Raw genomic sequence first — 24,733 nt, forward strand, 5'->3', positions numbered from 1 at the left:
TTATTTTTTTGGTTGCTTCAGAATTTTTTGTTGTTGTTGGTTTTTCTTATGTTTGGTTTCTTGAGAGAAAAATTGAAAGTTTTGGTGGAAATAAACCCTATTTCCTAACCAGCTTTAGGCATCATATTATAGGACAAGGAGATGACAGTCTCCCTCCATGCCATTCTGGTGACACTGTGTCTGAAATGCAGGATTCACTTCACTTATTAAAAAGAAAAATAATAACTGTATTCGAACGTCAAGAGCGGAACCTATAACAGTGTGACTTCCTCATCTTATTACAGTAACTCTTACAGTGCTCCCATCTACGTGATTTTCTCACAAGTCTTACAATCTTTGCTGTTGTTCAGAAAGCCCCACCTCCAGGAGTCAGAAGATTCCAGGAAAGTCTCAGCTTTAATTGAAAATACAAAATCTTTCTATGCCTCATTGTGGAGAAAGCCTTGAAAACATGAACCCCAAAGGCTTACGCAACAGAAGCCAAATAAAAAAGAACCCTGTGAGCAGTTTCACTCACTGTTGGGGTGGCTTCTTGTGGTGGGGTTCTGGGGATTAGTTCTTGCTTGGTCTCATGCCCCTTCCATCCATTCCTCAGACCAGGGCCCCTCTCTCTGGGACACCAGGGACTCCCTCTTTGTGACTCAGCCCTCAGGCAAGGTCACTATTTAGTCTTCCCCTTCTGGGTGCTAAAGCCCTACAGGACAAGTTGTCTTGTCAAGCAGTCTTCTGGCCCTAATCCAGGTCCAGTGCCACTCTCTCAGTGGCTGGTAGGGGAACCCAGGCCCACCCACTACTCTGCGTTCTAGTCCAGGGACCCTATGTTTAGCAACCACAATCTACCCCATCTCAGACCCTGTTGCCCTTCCCCTGTTCTACCTCTTGGATCACCTCTGGGTTTACCAGCTTGAGCTTCATCTGCTTGCAGTGGCTACTTCATCCCTCTCAGCTTCTTGACAGACTGTAGTTCAGGGTTTCCTTGTCTTCCTAAAATGCCTCATTGTCCCTAGCTAAACATCTAGGGAGTGACTAGAGAGTAACTCCCTGTAGTCCCATCCTGCTCTCACCTTGCTGGCTTGATACAAGCTCAGCTGGACCCTGCCCAGCTGGGCTTCATCACCACTTAGACTTTATCAGACCATGACTCTTTTCCAGGTGGAGCTATGAGGTTAATTGGCCCCGTTAAACATGTCCAGGCTTTGTGTGGGATGGATACTCAATCACACACCCTACAATTAATATTTTTTTAAAAAATCATGATTTTTAAACCAATCTCTGAATTTTAAGGGGCCAGATGTGATTTTTCAATGCTTGGCGTTGGCATTATTTCCCTTATTTTTCCTCATCCTCTGCCCATTATTGTTTGTTGCTCTTAGTCACCTAATATCAGATTGTAAACTCTTTTGGGCAGGGACCATGTGTTTGCATTTGTTCTGTATAGTACATGACATGATTTCGGGGAGCTGAGGGAATGCAAGTGTTTTGAGATACATGAGTGTTCGCTACATGTCCTGTCTCCTCTAGATGTACCTGAACTGAATTGTCAAATGATAAATAATGTCTGTGGCAAGTACACGAACTGTGAGTGCCAAATCAGCCCAGAAGATTGATGAATAATAAATAACAGCTCTCCTTTCTTTGTTAGTGGCATGTCCCGCCTCACTGATGCTCCTGCTGGGCAGACGGTGAGCACTATAGGGCTGTCAGCTGGATGGAGGGTGGCTTTACATGGAGAGGCAGATATGCTGCTGGTTTAGTCCTTGTATCACTTTGGGGTACATTTACAAAAGTGGGCGCTGTTTGCTCTTTGAAACGTATTCAATGGTTTGCATTCATCTGCAAATGCAATGAAAAGCCAGGATGTAGCTGGGCCTGTACCCACAATCCAATGGCAGGAGCATATATGTGGGAGCAAAATCTGGGAACTGTGTTACTTTGGGGAGAAATTGGCCTGCACGCTCTCTGTACCTCATTTTGATCCTTTGTAAATGGAGGGGTAACCCCCTGGTCAGCGTGTTATGAGCCCCCATCTGAGCATGATCCACAGAGGATATGAAGCTATTACAGCCCTGCCCAGAGAGCTTTAGTTCAAATTGTAGGAGGTCATGGTTTTAGCTCTCAAGTTCCCCCTTTCAGTTTGCAGTGTGTCAGCCAAGATGGCTGCCCCTCATGAGCATTTTTCCCCAGCTGGGGCTGTGACAGACTCATGTCCTCTGTGTATTGGGCACAGATCTCACATGCACTCACTTGTGGGCTATATACTTGCACTGGATAAAGGAAGCTCACAGCCCATCGAATTCTGGATAAACTTCCGCTTAGATAATACACACTCATCAGTGACTTGCAGAGTCTAACTCTTCCCACTACAGCTGATCAACATTCCTACAAAATTCCTACAAAAAATAGACTAGAAAATAACAGTGGTACCTTCTGGCCTTGGAATCTATGAAAAGTTTATTGAACTTTGGAAATTGAACCAAATAGAAGATGGTGTATATAGTGAAAAGTCAGCTCCCTAAGCCCAGGTGTCCATCAAATGCAGGGTCTTCCACTGATGTGCTGAATCACTCTCATTTATTTGATTTACTTGCTCTTTCTTTTGCAATGAGATGTGTTGTTGTAATGACATTAATGAAACAGAAATTGAACATTGTGATTAAAACTGGTCTCCAGCTTTGAAAATAAAGGTGTCAATTTCTCCTGAACACTTATTTTCTCTATCCTGTAGGAGACAATTATCCAGTCACAGCATTCAATTCCGCGGACATCATGGGGTAAATTCTTGTCTTCATTTCCAGCGACATACATTTGTACTAATATTGTTCCAACCAAAGACAGGCTTGTGAAAGGCAGGGACCAATGAGGGACAGAGAAAAGCATTAGAATCTTGTCCAAGTGGCACAGCTTTACAATAATTTAGACAACAAACAAGATAATGCCTACAGGCATCTTGCCCTGACAACAGTGAACCTGAGAGAAGCTACAGCTACCCCAAGTTGTTGCCTACTTCCTCTTTCAGGTGCTCAAACACAGACCCTCAAAGTTTACAGCTCTGATTCCAAGACTTAGCCAAGGACTGGGGTTTAGGTGTCAGTTAGGCACTTGGTGGTAGGACTGAGGCAGCTATGCATATGCCCAACTGCAAAATGTAAATGCCTTAGGGACTTTGAGGGTGAAAACTTTTGCCATGGAGGGACTTTAGGAGGCAGCTGAGCATTAGGCAGCAGCTGGACAGGGTTTTGTGACTTTTCATAGATGCCAAGGCCAGAACCATTGTTATTTTCTAGTCTAACCTTCCGTATAACACAGTCCATAGAACTTCCCAAAAACAATTCCTACAGCAGATCCTTTAGAAAAAAAATTCCAATCTTGGTTTTGAAATTGTCAGCGATGGAGAATCCACCATGACCCTTGGTAAATTCTTCCAATGGTTAATTACGCTCACTGTTTACAATTTGCATCTTATTTCCAGTCTGAATTTGTCTAGCTTCAACTTCCAGCCCTTGGATTGTGTTTTACCTTTCTCTGCTAGATTGAAGAGCCCAGTATTAAATATTTGTTCTCCATGTAGATACTTACAGACTGTAATCAAGTCACTTCTTAACCTTCTCTTTGTTAAGCTAAATAGTTTGAGCTCCTTGAGTCTATCACCATAAAGCATGTTTTAGTATCCTTATATTAAAGGGACAGTTAGACACCTAAGTCCCACTATGAATCCCATCCCACTATGAATCCCACCCTTACTCTCTTTGTTCCTTAGTTCTCCATTAGTAAAATGGGGACAACAGCACTGTCCTACCTTAGAGGGGTGTAGGAGGAAAAATATATTGAAGTTTGTGAGGTGCTCAGATACTATGGCAGTGGCAGCCATATAAGTACCTAAGATAGATAGATAGCCATGAGACCATGGTAAAGTCAATTCACCTCTATTTGCCTTCCCACCCTTTATCTGAATTGTTTATTTACACTGTAAGCATTAGAGGGAGGGACTGTCTCTTACTATGGGCTTATACAATGCATATGGGGTCTCAATCTTGGTTTGAGCCTCTGATCACTACTCTAATAAATAACAGTGGAGAGTAGCATAATGTCATGATGGGTTTCTTGTACATTGGCCCATTTTGACATTCACCAAAAAAAACATGACAAAGAAGCAATTTTCTAAGCCATTTTTTTGTTTGTTGTGAATACGTCCCAACACTAGTTGACACGCCAACTGGAATTTGGCCAGTTCACTGGGCTTAATATCCCCACTCTTGTGGAAAGTACTGCAGACTCCTTAAGGGTGGCCAGTGGTCCAGACATCTGTTTTATGTCTCAGTGGAAATGTATTTTGTCATTGTCATTCTTTTGACATCTGCAGAGAAACCATTCATGCTCCCACTCTGAGGAATATATTGCACCTGGGATTTCCAAATGGCCCTGTGAGAGTTACTCACCTAGCTCCCTTTGAAATTTACTCAAGCTCTGGGATGAAATAATTTCCCACTTGTGCAGAGGGCCAGAACAAGCCCCATGCACTACTCCAGGGTCACTCTAGCCCTCAAAATAGAGCTTAACTGGGACTTAATATGGTACATAGACCTCTGCAGGGGGTGAATTTCACCCTTAAAGAATTGTCAAGCCTCAACAAATAATAACTAACAAATGCTTCCCATTTTTCCTACCAAATAAATAGATTGTTCATCTCGGAAAGCTTGTGCATTGGACTGTTTAATTTGTCTTCATTCAGTATTATAAGAAATACCATTTTTAATTCATTTGGCATTCCATTATTTTAGTTCTCCTAAATAAATGAATTCTGAAAGGTTACAGTAGAGATTCCTATCAAATATCTTATCTGGCAGAGAACAGAGAAAGAAAAAAAAACCAGCTATGTACATTGCAAACTCTAATCTAAATGTGTCATTAGATTGTGAACAAGTTGTTAATGTCGTCCTTGAAGGCAACCTTGTACTGAAGATATGTAGCAGGTGGTATTGCAGTCTTTCATCTGAACTAGCTTCCAAGCTTGCTCATTCTCCATCTACTTATGTAGAAATGTATCATTTATAGTGATTAAAATTCAAATAAAGCTGAGGATATAATTATGGTTTTAAAGCAACTTTGGTTGATGGCTGGGGAAAGATCCTTTTGAAGAAGATGACAATAAATGTCCAGTAAAACTGCATTGGATACCTCCAGGAGAGAGGGCTTCAAGGAATCTGACTCGAGTCAAGTCCAGGTTGGTACAGGCTGGAGCCCATAAAAGTGTACCGCTTGCTTCCCTTGGCTATGTAGGGTCAATTGAAAATCTAGCCCTTAATCTCTCCGGGCCTCTATTTGTTATCTGTGAAATAAAGATACTAATACTCCTGAACCTCATACAGCCGTGTTGTGAGGATGAGTCCCCTACTGTTTGGAAGGCACTCACTTATTGTCGGAAAAGTAGATAGAACTTTTTGTGAGATACTCTGGAGGTGGGCATGAAATGTAAATATATATGAAATGTAAATATATTGACATCAATAGTTTTTAATGGGGTAGAGATCATGGCAGAATTTGTCCCTTTATTTAAAATATCTCCACTCCCAAGGATACAGTTAGCTTGTTTTCATGGAAGAATTAGAAATGAGAGCATGCCAGTAATTCTGCTGCGTCGTGCTTCCTAGAAGTGAAGTGCACTTATGGGCAGTGGAGTAGCACAATGCCTATTGGCCACTTAAATTCACACTTAAGCCAAGAAAATGCATTTATGCTGGTCCTTAGTACAGGAGTGCATCTCCCCTTTCACAGATGGAAAGCTGCTAGATCAGCCTGTGGTTTGGTGACTTCCCAAGCCCGTTTTTCAGTATAAACTTGGGCGAGCAATTGATGGAACAAAATAGATTACAACACACACACAATCACAAGGGTAGATTAGTATGGAAAAAAATATTCCTGAAAAAAGTTTTCTTTCTTTCTTTCTTTCTTTCTTCCTTAGTCTGAAGCAAATCAGGGAAAGCATTTCCTTCCCCCCCGACATTCTGACAGTCGGGGCCAAAGCTTTCGGAAATCAAATGTGAACTCATTTTGAAATACCAGCAGCGTTTGAATTTTAAATTAACCTATTTACAATGAAACTATGCCTGCTGATTGCCATCATCTTCAGGAAAATTAACAGTAACGATCATTGGTGTCATAATGCAATTTCCCCGCAAAAATCACATAGGCTTCATTACTGTTTACATAAATTGTCATAAATACCAATTATAGCTGAACATAAAATGTAATGCTCTTTTTTTAAATCATAATCACACAATTGTTCTTCTAATTCATATGCTAGGGGAATAGGGTTTTGATTCAACCTTTGTTGTGAAGGAAATGTTTTGCTGGTAGTTAGTTTTTCTGTAAGTGCTTGTTGGCTTATTTTCAAATCTCTCTCTCTCCATTCGGATCATTTAGTCCTTGTCCCTTGTTCGCTTTGCCCTCTAATACTCTGAGAGGAGCATGTAGGCGTGTTAATAGCAGATGGGGGAGATGCGCGTCTCATGTCCTCTAGACATCGGCCGCTGGGGCTGAAGAGGAAGAAGCTTTTCCGGTGGGGATTTATAACATCGTTTTGGGCAATTACGCCATAGACCCCATAAAGGAATAATGCAATAATAAACCTGTTAAAAGAGCAAATTTGTTACACCAATTTCAGATTCCCTCATAAGTCAGCAGAACAAACATCTGATAAAGAAAATAACGTGTTAAATGACTAATTTTAAAAACAAAGCAAGGGCCTTGGCTTTATTATAACCATGCAGTTTTGTCACATATATATTTTGGGTAATAACATTGCTGTGTATAGTTTATACGGTACAAGGTAACTGCCTTATAATCACAGGGTAATTATCTGGTTATTTCTGTCTTCCAACTAGAAGCTTGAGTAGCAATGTGATTAGTTGGGGCTAGATTCTGCTTCAGCTCAGAGCCTGCTAAAGGTTTCCAAGTGCTCTGACTCCCCCTAAGTTCATGTGTCTTCCCTGGGAGTTGAGACTGCTCATCAGCTCATAGGGTGCACTTGACACCTTGCAAGCATAACTGCTTTGCTCAGGGTGTGTTACGTATCCCCCGCTGTGTCTGGAAAAGTGTTTCCTGCAGCTGCCTTCTGGGATAGTCAGTGCTTTATCTCAGATTGTAGCACTTCATGTTGTAGCTCTGGAGGTCCTAGGTTTGATCTCTGGTGATGACTAAGATGATAGTCTTTGCACTAGGTTATTGAGGGACTGATTCTGACCATCTCTTGCAATTTGGTGCCTCTGCCTGCATTGTGCAGGCACAATCTCTGGGGACAGTGAGAGAGCTAACCAACCCTTTGCCTGCAGAGTTTCAAAATGGAGCTGCCAACCATGAATGGTGGGAGGTCCGTAAGGCCAGCAGATCTAGCTGCCAGGAAATCAAGGCCAGGAAGAGGGAACACAGCAAAGAGTCCCAGACAGATGCACACACTGACTAACATTTTAATAGCAACTTCCTTGAGCCCTTTCATCCTAATCCCCTCTCCCTTCTAGCCCAGCAGGCTGCTCTGTGGTAGGCAGTGGGTTGAATGATTTGGATCTGCTGCTCTCTCCATTCTATTTACCCAGTCCCAGTTATGCTCTCCTTTGCAAAGCAGAGTGGGGGCATTGGACCCTATGTCAGGAATCTGAAACCAAAGGTTACTAAGCAAGCCATGGCGAAGCACCCTGGGAATGCATGCATTGATCAGGTTTTTTCCCAACAAACTGAAGCAGCTGCATTGTTAATCTTATTCAGCTTCTCTGCTGTGGTATAAATTCTTGGGATAATCTTGATCTGTATTTCTTTACAGGAATTCGATGAAGGTCAGTGAAGCATGTAGCTCCAAATTATGGGCAATGCATTGTCAGATGCAGTAGATTCATCTGCAGGTCTCTTTGCCAATACTTCTTAAAAGCATTATTTTTCTTTTGATATAATGAATGGATCCCCCTATAATTTCTGGATGAAAGACCTTTTGCCCACAGAATTTATATCATCCTGGGTGTTTTGTGAGGGTTTTTGTTTTGTTATGTTTTGTTTTTGGTCTGTGTTTCCTACTGTCATAGAATCATAGAATATCGGGGTTGGAAGGGATCTCAGGAGGTCATCTAGTCCAACCCCCTGCTCAAAGCAGGACCAATCACCGACTAAATCATCCCAGCCAGGGCTTTGTAAAGCCTGACCTTAAAAAACTTCTAAGGAAGGAGATTCCACCACCTCCCCAGGTAACACATTCCAGTGTTTCACCACCCTCCTAGTGAAAAAGTTTTTCCTAATATCCAACCTAAACCTCCCCCACTGCAACTTGAGACCATTACTCCTCTTTCTGTCATGTGCTGCCACTGAGAACAGTCTAGATCCATCCCCTTTGGAACCCCTTTTCAGGTAGTTTAAAGCAGCTACCAATCCCCCCTCATTCTTCTCTTCCACAGACAAAACAATCCCAGTTCCCTCAGCCTCTCCTCATAAGTCATGTGTTCCAGTCCCCTAATCATTTTTGTTGCCCTCTGCTGGATGGTCTCAATTTTTTTCCACATCCTTCTTGTAGTGTGGGGCCCAAAACTGGACACAGTACTCCAGATGCGGCCTCACCAGGTCGAATAGAGAGGAACGATCACGTCCCTCGATCTGCTGGCAATGCCCCTTCTTATACATCCCAAAATGCCATTGGTCTTCTTGGCAACAAGGGCACACTGTTGACTCATATCCAGGTTCTTGTCCACTGTAACCCCTAGGTCCTTTTCTGCAGAACTGCTGCCTAGCCATTCAGTCTCTAGTCTGTAGCGGTGCATGGGATTCTTCCATCCTAAGTGCAGGACTCTGCACTTGTCCTTGTTGAACCTCATCAGATTTCTTTTGGCCCAATCCTCTAATTTGTCTAGGGCCCTCTGTATCCTATCCCTACCCTCCAGCGTATCTACTTCTCTTCCCAGTTTAATGTCATCTGCAAATTTGCTGAGGGTGCAATCCACACCATCCTCCAGATCATTAATGAAGATATTGAACAAAACCGGCCTCAGGACCGACCCTTGGGGCACTCCACTTGATACCGGCTGCCAACTAGACATGGAGCCATTGATCACTACCCGCTGAGCCTGACAATCTAGCCAACTTTCTACCCACCTTATAGTGCATTCATCCAGCCCATACTTCTTTAACTTACTGGCAAGAATACTGTGGGAGACCGTGTCAAAAGCTTTGCTAAAGTCAAGGAACAACATGTCCACTGCTTTCCCCTCATCAACAGAGCCAGTTACCTTGTCGTAGAAGGCAATTAGATTAGTCAGGCATGACTTGCCCTTGGTGAATCCATGCTGACTGTTCCTGATCACTTTCCTCTCCTCTAACTGCTTCAGAACTGATTCCTTGAGGACCTGCTCCATGATTTTTCCAGGGACTGAGGTGAGGCTGACTGGCCTGTAGTTCCCAGGATCCTCCTTCTTCCCTTTTTAAAAGATGGGCACTCCATTAGCCTTTTTCCAGTCATCTGGGACCTCCCCCGATCGCCAGGAGTTTTCAAAGATAATGGCCAATGGCTCTGCAATCACATCCACCAACTCCTTTAGCACTCTCGGATGCAGCACATCCGGTCCCATGGACTTGTGCTCATCCAGCTTTTCTAAATAGTCCCGAACCACTTCTTTCTTCACAGAGGGCTGGTCACCTCCTCCCCATGCTGTGCTGCCCAGTGCAGCAGTCTGGGAACTGACTTTGTTCGTGAAGACAGAGGCAAAAAAAGCTTTGAGTACATTAGCTTTTTCCACATCCTCTGTCACTTTTTCCACATCCTCTGTCTGTGCAAGCTGTGTTATTCTTAAATGATTTATCACAGTGAACTGAATTTGAAGATATTGATGAAATAAGCTGGTGCTTGCCCCCTAACTGTAGATTTTGCAAAGAGCAGGCCTGTTGTGGGAAAACTGTGATGTTCTTTCTGCAAAGGCTGAATTAAATCTTTGGCACAATTGTTGGAGGAACTGATCATTCACCACTCATGTCAAATGTGAGCCTTTCCATTGACTCCAAGGGATCAGGCCCAAAGTACAGTTGTCTATGAGCACAAAAGTCAAAGCAGGGCATCACATTTCCTGCAATTTTTATTCCAGATCGATAATGACCAGAACCGGCAAACCTTCCTAAGGTCACTGGAACATCTGTGCACAGAGGGTGTGTGGCTTTGGGCTCTGATTGATCCTTATAAACAAGTGTCTACATAGGTCACACTGTGTCTACACTGTGGAGACCTGAGTTGGTTGACTGGCTCAGCACTGTTTGGGGAAGTGGTTTTACCGCATTGCCGTAATGGGGTGCTTACATCAGCTGGAGACAAATTTGAGTGTAGACACATGCACAAGTAGGTCGATGCAATCTGATTTATATTGACCTAACTTCATAGTGTAGAACAGCTTTAGTTTTTGTATGTGAAGTGTCCAGGAGTAGCTTGTTCATGCAAGCCAAGCCTGTGAACTTCCCATACTAGTGACGTAGGATGACTATGTAACCAATAGCAGATTAAGCGGAGTTCAACTGCCAAACAATTATTACTATTCATTTGTATTACAATAGCACCTTGGAGCCCCAGCCAACATCAGGGTGCCCTGCTATTATATATGGTACATATTTATGCTAGGAGACAGTCCTTGCCTCAGAAGGTTACATTCTAAACAGAGAATACAGACACAGGAAATATTGTTGTTATCCCCATATAACAGAGGGGGAATTGAGGTGCTCAGAAATTAAGTGACCTGATTAAAATCACAAAAAAAGTCCATAGCAGTCAAGAACTGAACTTCAATCTCCTGAATCTCTGTCCAGTGCCTTAACTACAAGCTTCTCCTTCCTACAAGCTCATCTTAGGGAAAGCTAATACACCCTGATGGTGTGAATTAATCATTATGGCCCATTACATATGAGAATTTTTGCTAGACCAAAGGAAAACATGGAAAACATTATTTAAATGGCTCGAAGATCTGAATGTAAAGAGAAATATGGGCAAGATTATTATACAAATGTGGTTAATATAGCCCATCCCAGTAATAAAAAAGGTTATTTAAATCTTTTAGATCTTAAGAAAAATGGCTAATTAGTAGACCCAGTCAAATTATTCATTGCCAATAAATTATCCAAGGAATTTAGCCCTTTTTTCCCTGTGTGCAAATTTTTCATGAACTATTTCTGATATCAGCAAATGTATTTGTAACACATAAATATTCACTAAACTGGTTGGTGGTAGAGACTTTTTTTATATGCGGTTTCTTTTGAAAGCCATACACATGACTTGAGCATTGTGCATGGCACTAACATGTTACTGCTGTTACCCTCTTACGTTCCCTTTATTTGCTTGTTAAACCTGGTTGCTGTCCTGTCTTACATTAGAATGTAAACTCTTGAGGGCAAGGACTGTAACTCAGTATGTGCATGTACTGTGCCTAGCAATATGGGCCTTCATCCCAACTGAGTACTTTGGGTGGTACAATAAAACAAATAATAAATTGTAGTCATCTGTATAAAAACTGAATGATTTTTTAATCACAAAATTGATCAAACGTTTGAAATTGTTTCTGTTTCACAAGGTTAAAAATGGGCCCATTTTTCTTTAAAAATGTAATGACCTTTTAAACAGTTTTATCTAAATTTGTATCTATAAAAAGACACTATTGAAAGAATGATCAACATTTTTTCATTTATTTCCTCCACTGAGAGGTAAATTGTTACAGGCCTCCACTTGGTTTTTAGTAAATGAAAAAGGTTGCAAAACAGTTTTGGCAAAGTTTTTCAGACAAAATTTGATACTAAAACCAACCAATCAATCAATAGAAAAAGGCTCTGAACAAGTTTGAAAAAAAAAGTAAATTTATGAAAAAATCAAGTTTTTCATTCAATTTTTCATTTTTGAGAAAAGGCTATTTTCCAGTGGAAAAACTGTATTTGTTTGAAAAAGTTTGACTCGTCCTTGTTTGGATGCCTTTCAGCCATTGGGGTGTTCAAATTTCAACTACTTGCTCCTCAGAGTTTGTTATTCATAGTGAGATGACTGGTCATCTGAGTGAGATGGAATGGTTTCTGTGGCCTGATTTGAGTAGAATAACATAATGAATGACAAATAATGAATATTGAAATGGGAATAACAAATAATGAATTATCTGCTTGCATGGGAATATGGAGGCTAAACAGAAATCCACTGACATCAATGGGAAGGCTCCCATTGACTTCAAAGGGCTTTGGCTTAGGCCTGTAGCTATTTCTATAATGAATATTAAACATTACATTATTTAAACATAAGTATTATCAAAATCCATATGCACAAAAGCAAATAAAATGGAAACAAAAGAAGAAACTACACACTGAATTGTCAGTCAGAGTGAATATTTGAATGAACATTTGAAAGCACTGCTTTTAGGGTGTTTCCCGTCCCTCTCTGCCCCCCGTATCCAACTAGTTCTGCTAATTATTGTGATGAAATTGGCTTGAAGAAATTTGTCTGTGATTGGATGAAGAGCAATGCTTCAAAACTTGGCATCGTACTTATTTGTCAGGTCAGGACGGTTTTTCTTTCCCAGTTGGAATTTTGTGAAGAGCACTGCAGAGGATTTCTCAATATCAATTAAAGTCATATAGAGAGTGGCTATCGAGTAGTCCCTACAGAGATTTCCTTTTCATTTAAACATTACCCAGAAATGTTAATAATTTCTGTACATAGCAGTTTTGCTCTTACATTTGAAGTTCTCAGATTTCTTTACATATAGTTGTTAATTAGGTCACATAATTTTCCTGTGAATTGGGTGAGTTTTATTTTAACCATTTTACAGGTAAGGAAACTGAAGCAAAGAAATGTTAATGTCTTGTCTCAAGTAATGCAGAAGCCAAATGTAAAAGACAAGAACCTATGTATGTGCCACTTACGTGGCCCCATTGCCAGAGAATCATAGAAATGTAGGACCAGAATGGGCCTTGATAAATCATCTAGTCCGGTCTCCTGTACTGAGGCAAGACTAAGAATTATCTAGACGATCCCTAACAGGTATTTTTCTAACCTGCTCTTAAAAACCTCCTATGACAGATTCCATAACTTCCCTAGGTAATTTGTTCCAATGCTTAACTACCCTGACAGTTAGAAAGATTTTCCTAATGCCTAAACCAAATTTCCCTTGCAGAAATTTAAGCCCATTACTTGTGCTGCCCTCAGTGGATAAGGAGAACAATTTATCATCCTCGGTCCCCTTTATAGCAACCTTTTACATGCTTGAAGACCATTATTATGTTCTCCCCCTCCCCATCTTCTCTTCACTAGACTAAACAAATCCATTTTTTTCAATCTTTCTTCATATTTCATGTTTTCTAGAACATTAATCATTTGTGTTGCTCTCCTCTGGACTTTCCCTAATTTGTCCATTCTTTCCCGAAATGTGGTACCCAGAACTGAAATACTCCAGCTGAGGCCTTATCAGTGCTGAAAGAAGTGGAAGAATTATTTCCCATGTTTTGCTTACAACACACATTCTAATACATCCCAGACAGGGCTGGCTCTACCATTTTTGCCGCCCCAAGCAAAAAACCCCGTCACCGCCGAATTGCCACCGCGGACGGCAGGGGAGAGAGAAGCTGCCGCCGAATTGTCGCTGCAGTGGAAACTCTGCGAGCCCTTTCTGACTGCCGCCCCAAGCACCTGCTTGGAACGCTGGCACCTGGAGCCAGCCCTGATCCCAGAATGATATTCACTTTTTTTGCACTGGCATTACGTTGTTGATTCATATTTAGTTTGTGATCCACTATAACCCCTATTTCCTTTTCTGTTGTATTCCTCCCTAGGCAGTCATTTTCCATTTTGTATTCATACAATTGATTGTTCCTTCCTAAGTAGAGTACTTTGCATTTATCTGTATTGAATTTTATCTTATGTATTTGATACCAGTTCTCCAGTTCGTCAAGATCATTGTGAATTCTAACCCTGTCCTCCAGAGCACTTGCAACCCCTCCTAGCTTGGTACCATCTGCAAACTTTATAAGTTCACTCTATCTGATATTATCCAAATCATTTATGAAGACATTGAATAAAACTAGACCCCAGATAGATCCCTGCGGGACCCCACTTGATATGCCATTCCAGCTTGACTGTAAACCATTGATAAATACTTTCCAAGTATGTTTTTTCAACCAGATGTGCACCCACCTTATAGTAGGTACGTCTAAGCTGTATTTTCCTAGCTGGCTTATGAGAAGATCATGTGAGACAGTATCAAAAGCCTTACTAAAGTTGAGCTATATCATACCTACTGATTTGCCCCTTCCACCTGGGGAGATCTTATTTTGTCAAAGAAGGATATTAGATTGGTTTGACATGATTTGTTCTTGACAAATTTATGATGACTGTCACTTATCTCCTTATTATCTTTTAGTTTCTTACAAATTGATTGTTTGATTATTTGCTCTATTATCTTTCTGGTTACTGACATTAAGCTGACTATAATTCTATGACTGTATAATTCCCTGGGTTGTTCTTATTCCCTTTTTTATAGATAGGTACTATATCTGCTCTTTTCCAGAACTCTGGGATCTCTCCCATTCCCCAGGAGTTCTCAAAGATAATCACTAATGGCTTGGAGATCCCTTCAGCCAGTTCCTTAAGTATTCTAAGATTTTTAGCAGGCCCTTGAAGACATCTAACTTGTCTAAGTAATTCTCGACTTGTTCTTTTCCTATTTTAACCTCAGATCCTCCCCCATTTGCACTGATGTCCACTAAGTCATCTGATTACTGCTAAACTTTTGGGTGAAAACTGAAACAAAAAAGGCATCTAACACTTTAGCCATTGCTGCATTTTCTGTTATTGTCTTTCCCTCCTCATTGAGTACTCTGTCCTTGGTCTTCCTCTTGTTTCTAATGTACGTGTAATTTTTTTTTTCATGTTACGCTTTATGTGTCTACCTAGTTTAATCTTGTTTTGTGCCTTGGCCTTTCTAATTTTGTCCCTACATGCTTGTGTATATGTATAGAAAGGCCAAGGTTTTATATATATATATATATATATATACATATATATATATATATATAACCCTTCATAATTTGGCCTAGTTTCCACTTTTTGCGTGACTCTTTTTTGAGTTTCAGGTAATTGAAAATCTTCTGGTTAAGCCAGGTTGGTCTCTTACCACACTTCTTATCTTTCCAACACATTGGAATAGTTTGCTCTTTTGCCCTTAATAATTTCTCTTTAAAACACCACCAGCTATCCTGAACTCTTTTTCTCCTTAGACTTACTTCCCAAAGGATCTTATCTACCATTTCTCTGAGTTTGCGAAAGTCTGCATTCTTGAAATCTGTTGTTTTACTTCTGCTGTGTTCCTTTCTACCATTCCTTAGAATCATGAACTCTATCATTTCATGATCACTTTCACACAAGTTTCCTTCCATCTGCAAATTTTTAACCAGTTCCGCCCTATATTTTAGAATGATATCTAGAACAGCCTCTCACATGGTTGCTTTCTCCACCTTCTGTAATAAAAAGTTGTCTCCAAGGCATTACAAGACCTTGCTGGATACTCTGTGCCCTGCTGTATTATTTTCCCAGCAGATGTCTGGGTAGTTAAAGTCCCCCCATCACCACAAAGTCCTGTGCTTTGGATGATGTTGTTAGTTGTTTAAATTTAAGCATCATCCACCTCTTCTTCCTGGTTATGTTGTCTATAGTTGATACGTACCATGACAGCACCTCTGGTTTTCACCCCTTTTATCCTTACCCAGAGGTTTTCTACAGGTCTACCTCCCAGCACCGATGTATACCTCTTTGATACACAAGGCAACACTTCCTCCTTTTTTACATTTCCTGAACATGTTGTGCCCTTCTACACCAATATTCCTGTCATGTGAATTATCCCGTTAAGTCTGTGATGCCAGTTATGTCATATTTTTAATTATTCATTAGTATTTTTAGTTCTTCTTGTTTGTTCCAGCCCCTTCAACCAAGAAACAGATGTGGCTGGCTGGCTATTGCAAGCATTTTGCGTCTGTCTTCACTACAAAGGCTGCCACCTTATGGACCTCATAAAAAAACACTCAACTCAGGGAGGTGCAATGGACAGAGGCGTGTGATAAAGCCTTCCAGACTTTGAAGGACTGGCTAACTCAGGGGCCAGTTCTCTTTCACCCTGATTTTTTAAAACCATTTATCCTCCAGACAGTTGCCTCAGAAGTGGGACTTGGGGCTGTGTTGTCCCAAGAGATAGAAGGTGATGAACTTCTGGTACTGAATTTGAGTAGGAAGTTATTCCCGTGAGAGACAAAAACTCAATGATCAAGAAGGAGGCACTGACTGTGAAATGGGCAACAGAGGACTATGCCCCTTTCTGCTGGCTAAAATCTATGAAAGACACTTGTTATGCTTATAAGAAACACACAGAATCTTTTTAAAGGGGATAAGGCAATATGCCACATTTATTGAGAGTACAATTTAAGCATTAAAATCAGCATATTCTTTCATTCACACACACACACATGAGAGACTATTCCGTTTTAAACGTGTTCCATATCGTCTTGCATCAGCCCCAAGTGCCTTCCAAAAAATTATGTAATTGATTTTGAAGAATCAACATGGAGTTCAGTGCTATTTGGATGATATTATCATGATTGGAAATACTTCAGAGGAGCATGAAAATAACCTGCAGTCTGTACTATACTGCATCAGCAAAGCAGGCCTCAAGCTCAATAGGTCCAAATGCAAATTTAGACAAACTGAACTCTCCTTTCTGTGGCATACAATTTCACAGGCTGAACTAAAACCTGATCCGGCTCATATCCTGGCAATTTCAAATGCTCCTCCTCCAACACATTTGCAAACCTTACGTTCCTTCTTGGGTCTTACCTCCTGGTATGCAAAATTCATTCCCAGTTATGCGTCTGTCATTGAACCATTATGAAAATTACTACAGGGAAGTTCAACCTTAGTGTGGACATCGGACGCACAAGCTAGTTTCAAAATGGTGAAAGACTAATTGTACATAGTCCAGTACTTGCACTATTCAGCCCTACATTGCCCACAATTGTAACTACTGATGCTTCTAGTTATGGACTTGGGGCTGTTCTCACACAACTGCATGAGGACAACACAGAGAGGACTGTTGCATTTGCTTCAAGGACACTAAGTAATGCTGAGTAAAAATATTCTACAGTCGAAAATAAAGCTCTTGCTTGTGTCTGGGCTACTGAAAAATGGAGAACTTACCTGTGGGGCTGCACGTTCACCTTGCGCACAGACCAAAGCCCTTTGACGACATTGCTAACCATGAAAGGACTGGGAAGAGCAGGATACCGTATTGCTCGATGGTCTGCAAGACTACTCTCTTTCAATTATGAACTGGAATATAAGCCTGGAAACCAAAATGTGGTAGCTGATTACCTTTCTCACCTGCCTTTGCCTTCACCAGATGGTCCACCAGAGGATGAGGATGTAATAGTCATTGTGCTTATTACAAGCACTCTTACTGCAATTACAAGAGACCAATTTCAAGCTGCTTGTTCAGCATGTCCAATTCAACAAAAAACATGGGAATTTCTGACAAAGAGATGGCCCAGTCACCCTAAAAACCTTGACCCAGTTTTGCTGCCTTATTTTAGAGTTTGGGATGAACTTTCTTTGCTTGATGGCTGTGTGCTACTAGATACACACTGGCTACTTGTGTGAGAAGAATTACAGTCAAAACTCATATACCTGGCACATGATACTCATCAAGGAATTGTCCGAACCAAACAATGACTACGGGATCTGTATTGGCGGCCAGGGAAGGACTCTCAAACTGAAGCACTCATAAAATCCTGTGTCACTTGCCAAATGCATGATAAGACAGCAGTTACATGTATCCCTCCATTGCAGCCTGTTCCTCTTCCTGAATCTTCATGGGGAAAAGTGGCAATTGACATTGTAGGACCCTTTGATACTGCTCCAAGTGACTGCCATTATGCCATCACCTTAATAGACTATTTCAGTAAATGGCCTGAGGTAGCGTTTACATCACAAATCTCTTCTGCTACAGTAATTAAGTTCCTCTCCTCAGTTTTTAGCAGGGAAGGTAACCCCAAAGAACTGGTTTCAGATAATGGTAGTCAATTTGCTTCCCTGGAGTTTGAAACTTTTCTAGCAGAGATGAACATTTTACACAGAAGGTCATCTCTATACTACCCTCAAGCCAATGGGGAAATTGAACGGTTTAACAGAAGTTTGAAAGAGAGTTTGCAAACAGCTAAACTGGAAGGGCGATTGTGGATAACCTTCACTACTGATTTCTTGCAAGCATACTGGGATTCACGACATGCCACAATGCAAAATCACCCGCAGAGTTACTGCATGGGAAACGGATGAATACTAAATTGAACATTGCTGGATTGTTAATGGCATGACCTTTGGCCCCAACTGAGGATGATGTGAAAAAACATTTGAATGGAATAAAGCAAAGTCTAAGGCTTTCACAGACAAGCAGCGGGGTGCTAAGGAATCAAAGCCTGAGTGTGGTTCCTTCGTTAGAATACAAAAACCTGGAATTTTACACAACGGGAACCATAAATTCACAGTTCCTCTTAAAATCATAGAGAAGAAGGGACCTTACACCTTTCGACTTTCTGATGGGCGGGTATGGAATGCTTCTTGTCTTGCACCTGCCTATGCACCAAGAGGAGATTATGCCAACACCCAGTCTGCATTGGATGACTTCACCGTAGTATCAACACAACAAGACATTGCACTGGAACAGGGACTTGAGAGACAGTCTGTGAGACACAGATGATCACCTGACTGGACTAGAGACTATGTTATGTAGTATTTATAGTGTTTTTAGTGTAATATTTCTGTCAACAGTATCATGCCTTGTTTCCTATTTGTTCCTGTGGTTAGAATAACAATGTTTATTGTAATTGGGAGAGTTTCTTAAGAGAGGAGGGAATGTGGTGTTTAGATGTTGCTTGTAATTAATAGAATTGGGAGCACTGGCTTTTGGGAGTCTGAAAAGGACACGAAACAGGAAGGAGAGGGGAGGAGTTGAAGAGGCTGAGGGAGAGCTACTGAGGGTGCATCAGCAGCTTGGAAAACAGGTTTCCACTTTAAAAAATGAAGAGCTGTTGACGTTTGTTAGTACCTTGCCTGGCTACACATTCACTCTCCACCCCGTTTCTTGTTCTGTGCTAAACCTGTAGATCTTTGTATTCAGTACCTTTCTTAGGCTACAGCCATAGCACTACTATAGTACATCTATATACTTCAGACCTGGAGAAGCTCAAGGGCTGTGGAATCACTTTTCCAGTTCTGAAATGGAGAACAAGGACCTTAGAAAATGCACCTTTAAAGAGAATCAGTGAATTAATTACCAGTTGAGTTTGATCCTAGGTTTAGCAGCTAGTGATTTGGGGTGCCTCCATTTTTTATGCCAATCTTAGAAGGGCCTGATTATCAGAACAACAGTTAGATAGGAAACAGATCCTGCTACTCCAGTGGTCTGAGTTTGCCCCACGGAAGTCAACAGAATCTTTGCCACTGACTTCTGTGGATGTAGGATCAAGCCCCAAGAGCACATGCCACTACCACGTAAGCTAAAGAATAATCACTGAGAACCCAATTCAGCAATGTACTTAAGCATAGACCTAACCTAAAGCAAGAGCATAATCCCACTGAAGTCAAGCATAGGAAAAGGTGATGTCAGGTGGGCCGTAGAATCAGGCACATTCTTCAGAATGTTGCTGAGTTAGGATCTAGTACGGAGTGGCCAACCTGAGCCTGAGAAGGAGCCAGAATTTACCAATGTACATTGCTAAAGAGCCACAGTAATATGTCAACAGCCCCCCATACTCCCCCACTCCCAGCAGCCCCCCATAGGACCCCCCCAGCCCCACCAATCAGTGCTGCCCACTCCCTTCCTGCACCTCCCAATAAGCTGTTTCATGGCATGCAGGAGGCTCCAAGGAGGAGGAGCGAGGGCATGGCAGGCTTAGGGGAGGGGGCGGGAAAGGGTGGTGGGGGCAGGGCTTGTGGCAGAGCCAGGGGTTGACCAGTGAACACCCCCCAGCACCTGGAAAGTTGGCACCTGTAGCTCCAGCCCCGGAGGTGGTGCCTATATGAGGAACTGTATATTAACTTCTGAAGAGCCGCATGTGGCTCCAGAGCCACAGGCTGGCCATCCCTGATCTAGTAGCTGTTAGGCAGTAAAAAGCTATTAAGCACTTCTAGTTCCAACCAGTAGAGGGCATCCTAGCAAATTCTCTAGAATATTTAACTCAGAGGGAAGAATGCCGCCTACTGCATCATCACCATCACTTCCTTGCAACACTGAGTTTTTCCTTTGGCGATCTCCAGCCTAAGTACTGTCCAGAAATAAGACTCACAAATCACTGAGGTTATGAATGGAATCCAAAGTAGTTGAACCAAAAGAATACAGAGAAGGCAGCAGAGTTGGAGAATGCATTTCTAGGGTAATACAGAGTAAGATATTAGTAATAATAAAACAAGACCCAGTGACAGGGGGGAAAAAGTGCAGCGATTAAAAAATAACTATCATCTTTACAAGAGAAGATTTATTGGACTTTTACCACTGAGTCCCTGGTTTGAATCCAGATCTAACGAGACTGACCAAATGTCACTCTAATTAGATAGCGATAAAAGTTCCAGAGTGAAATGAATTCCATGGTCTGCTCTCAGCTGCAAGTGGACATTTGTCTTCATTATGAGCCCAGCATACATTTGGCACAGTCTGTACTTCTGTCTTTAAAGAGTCTCATGAGTTAATGAGTGGGAAGATTGAAACATTTGCCTAGTGCCTACTACCACATACCCAGACCACAGGAGAAATGGGGAACTTGATCATCCTCAAGATCTTTCATTCTCCCTTCTTCAGAAACATTATAGATGTCCTTATTGTTATCGTTTTATTAAAAAACAAACAAATAAAACACTTTATTAAATGAGCAGATGGTAAAGTTCCCTCATGTTAAACATGTTAATAGAGTAAAAGTTGATTAGTGGTTGAAATGTCCTAACGTTTCATATACTTTTTCTTTCTTTCCTTCATTGTTTTTTTTTCTAATTGAAATTCAGAATTTGGTAGCTGCTACGGTCAATTGAGACAGAAACAAGTCTGACAGCTTAGTAATGCAGCTGATTTATTTTTACAGGCTCCTGCTGTGTCCTCTGCCCGCTTATGATGATTGTCATTAATTCCCATGGCTTCCTTCAAGATGGAGGATGTGTTTGTTGGGAATTGCAAAGCCACTGGAAGAAATTGTAGGTCCGAAATCTATTATCAAGACCTGAGTTTCCCTCTGGCTCCATGTCATTTGATCCCTTGACCAGGGGATGGGGCTAACAGGGATTTAAAAAGCCAGCTCCAAAGCTACCAGAGGAGCTATCAAACAGGAGCATCAAACAGAGGTTTTGTAAGGAAGTTCTTCAGGTAAGGGAGAAGAGATTTATGTGACCCTTGGGGGTGAGTTTGTCTCTTTGTTTGTCTGTTTGTTGTGTGCTTGCTTGATGGAAGATTATAGTGTGATCAGTTTTTTGGTGGGGGGGGGGGGGCGCGGGGCTGTGTGCTGAACCAAACAGCCTGCTAGGTCAGGCTGAGAGTTTATAAATGAAGCTCTAGCCTTTTGTTTGATATTTGAGGTCTGAAAGGTATTTTCCCCCAGCTCAGATTGGCAGAGACTCTGTTTCTGAGGGTTTTTTTCTTTTTTTTTTTTTTTTGCTTTCCTCTGCAGCTCACTTGCAGGTTTAAATAGTGTAAATGGTGGATTCTCTGTAACTTGCAGTCTTTAATTGATTTGAAGACATTAGTAACTCAGCCAGAAGTTAGGGGTCTATTACAGGAGTGGGTGGGTGAGGTTTTATGGCCTGCAATGTGCAGACTAGATAATCTAATGGTCCCTTCTGACTGTAAAGTCTATGATTCTATTTTTGGATCCCTAACCCCTTAAGGATCACTTGAGAGGAGGTGGGGCTATTTTGGGGAGAACAGGGGTTTAAAAAGGCAGGTCCTAACCAACCAGAGGAGCTAGCAAACAGGTGAGTTTTTGCAAAGGAGGTTAGAGAGGGAGTGCGAGAGGCAGATTCACCTAACAAACACACTAAACTTAGGCCAATAACTCCCTCCCCAAAACAAAAACAAAACAAATAATCCTACAAACAAAACTCCCCTTCAAGAGTAAAAATAATGCAGGCATAGACCAGCAGCAGAATGGGGGCTATCCAGTATATCCCACTGAATGCAGCATGTATTATGGCCAGGTGGTGTACATGTGCAAATGGTGCAAGCAGGTCATGGACCCTCAAGAGTACTGGCTCTTGAGGCCAGAATGGCTAAGCTGGAGGAGCTAAGGGAGATGGAGGTGTACATAAATGTGACTTTCAGGGACACGTTAGATAGGACCCATGCCCAGTCTGACAGCCTCTGTGCTGTTGAGGAGGATGAAAGTCTTGGGGAAAGAGAACACCAAGCTGGAGCAGAGGAAAATCATGGTATTCTCTCTCACTGAGGATATCTCTCCTGGAGAGGGTACGCTAGTTAATAGGAAGAACCAGGTAATGAGGGTTTGGGTTTTTTTAGAAATATAGATAGCTGGATTTGTGATGACCAGAAGAACTACATGGTGAATTGCCTGCAGGGTGTGAAGTTTGTGGCTCCCATGAGACATCTAGATATTCTTCTATGCAATGCTGGGGATACCTGTGGGTACCAATGACATAAGGAAAGATAGTAGAGAGGTCCAAATTTTGGCTGCTAGGTAAGAAATTAAAAGCCAGGACTTCCATGGTAGCATTCTCTGAAATGGTTCCAGTTCCATACACAGGTCCAGAAAGACAGGCAGAACTGCAGGATCTCAATGCATGAATGAGACAAGGGTGTAGGGAAGAGGGTTTTAGGTTTACTAGGAACTGGCAAACTTTTTGGGAAAGGAAAAGACTAAAGAGGAAGGTTGGGCTCCACCTGAACCAAAATGGAACCAGATTCCTGGCATGTACAAATAAAAGGGGTGTAGAGGATTTTTTAAAACTAAGGGCTAGGGGAAGGCCTACAGGTATGGAAGAGCACATGGTTTGGGCAGAAACATCACTTAGGGATAAATTTATTAAAGGGGAAACTCTATATCTTAGTAAAGAGGATAGGAAAGAAGTTGGTAAAGTACAGGTAGGAGCTAGTGAGGAACAGTCAAATGTAAAAGTCCCATTTAAATATAACAACTGAATAGTGACAGAATGTACAAGTGCTTATATACAAATGCTAGAAGTCTAAATACTAAGTTGGGTGATCTAGAGTGCCTAGCATTGAATAAGGTTATTGATATAATAGACATCACAGAAACATGGTGGAAAATGATAATTAATGGGGCATGGTAATACCAGGGTACAAAATATATAGGACTGACAGAGTAGATCATGCTGATGGAGGAGTGGCACTATATGTGAAAGAAAGCATAGAATCAAATACAGTAAAAATCTTTAATGAATCAAACTGTATCATAGAATCTCTATGGATAGAAATTCCATGTTTGAACAAGAATATAACAGTAGGAATATATTACTGACCACCTAACCAAGATGGTGATTGTGAAATGCTCAGGGACATTAGAGGGGCTATAAAAGCAGAAAAAGAAGTAATGAGGATTTCAACAATCCTCGTATGAATTGGGTGTATGTCACCTCAGCAAGGGATGCAGAGATAAAATTTCTAGATACCATTAATGACTGCTTCTTGGGGCAGCTAGTCCTGGAACCCACAAGGGGAGAGGCAATTTGTAAGATGATGAGTCACTCCTGTGTTAGGCTCTAGTCGATCCACAAGCCAGGAACTGGTCTGGACATTCCCATGGCAGGTATATAAGCCCTACAGGAGGAACAATAGCTCAGTCTGCTCAGCATCACTCCAGGGCTTGGAACTCTCTCCTGCGTGACAGTGGCAGCAGACTCCCCAAGCCTTAGCCTTCCCCAGCCATGCTTTCACTCCAGCCCTGTTCCTAGTCCTGTTCCAGCCTTGCTCTCACCCCATCCTTGTTCCAGCCTTGGTCTGCACTCCTGATTCCGGCTCTGACCCCTGCTTCCAATCATTAGACATGACTGCCATGTCTCCAACCACTAGTCCTGGTTTCTGACATCATCCATCCCCATCATGGTTTCTGACACAGTTCTTGATTTATTCCCAAGTGGACCTGGTCCAAGAGGTGAATATAGCTGAACCACTCGGTAATATTGACCATCCTTGGACCATTTAACATCCCTGTAGGAGGAAACATGCCAATCAAATCCACCACAGTAGCATTTAACTTCAAAAAGGGGGATTACACAAAACAAAGGAGATAGTTAAATGGAAGTTAAAAGGAACAGTCACAAGGGTAAAACGCCTGTAAACTGCATAGAGACTAGTTAAAAATACTACAATAGAGGCTTAAACTAAATGTGTACTCCACATCAAAAAAACAAACAAAAACAAAAACAGTAAGAGAACCAGAAAAATGCCACCATGGCTAAACAGCAAGGTGGAAGAGGTGGGTAGAGGCAAAAAGGCAACTTCCAATTTTAAAGGATGAATCCTAGTGAGAAAAATAGAAAGGAGCATAAACTTTGGCAAGTCAAATGTAGAAGTAGAATAAGGAAGGCCAAGAACGAACTAGAAAACCTGCTAGCTAAGGACATAAAAAACAACAGCAAATAAATAAATACATCAGAAGCAGAAAGCCTATCAAACAGTCAATGGGCCACTGGATGATC

This window comes from Eretmochelys imbricata, chromosome 5 (assembly GCF_965152235.1).
Source record: "Eretmochelys imbricata isolate rEreImb1 chromosome 5, rEreImb1.hap1, whole genome shotgun sequence".
NCBI classification, from domain to species: domain Eukaryota; kingdom Metazoa; phylum Chordata; order Testudines; family Cheloniidae; genus Eretmochelys; species Eretmochelys imbricata.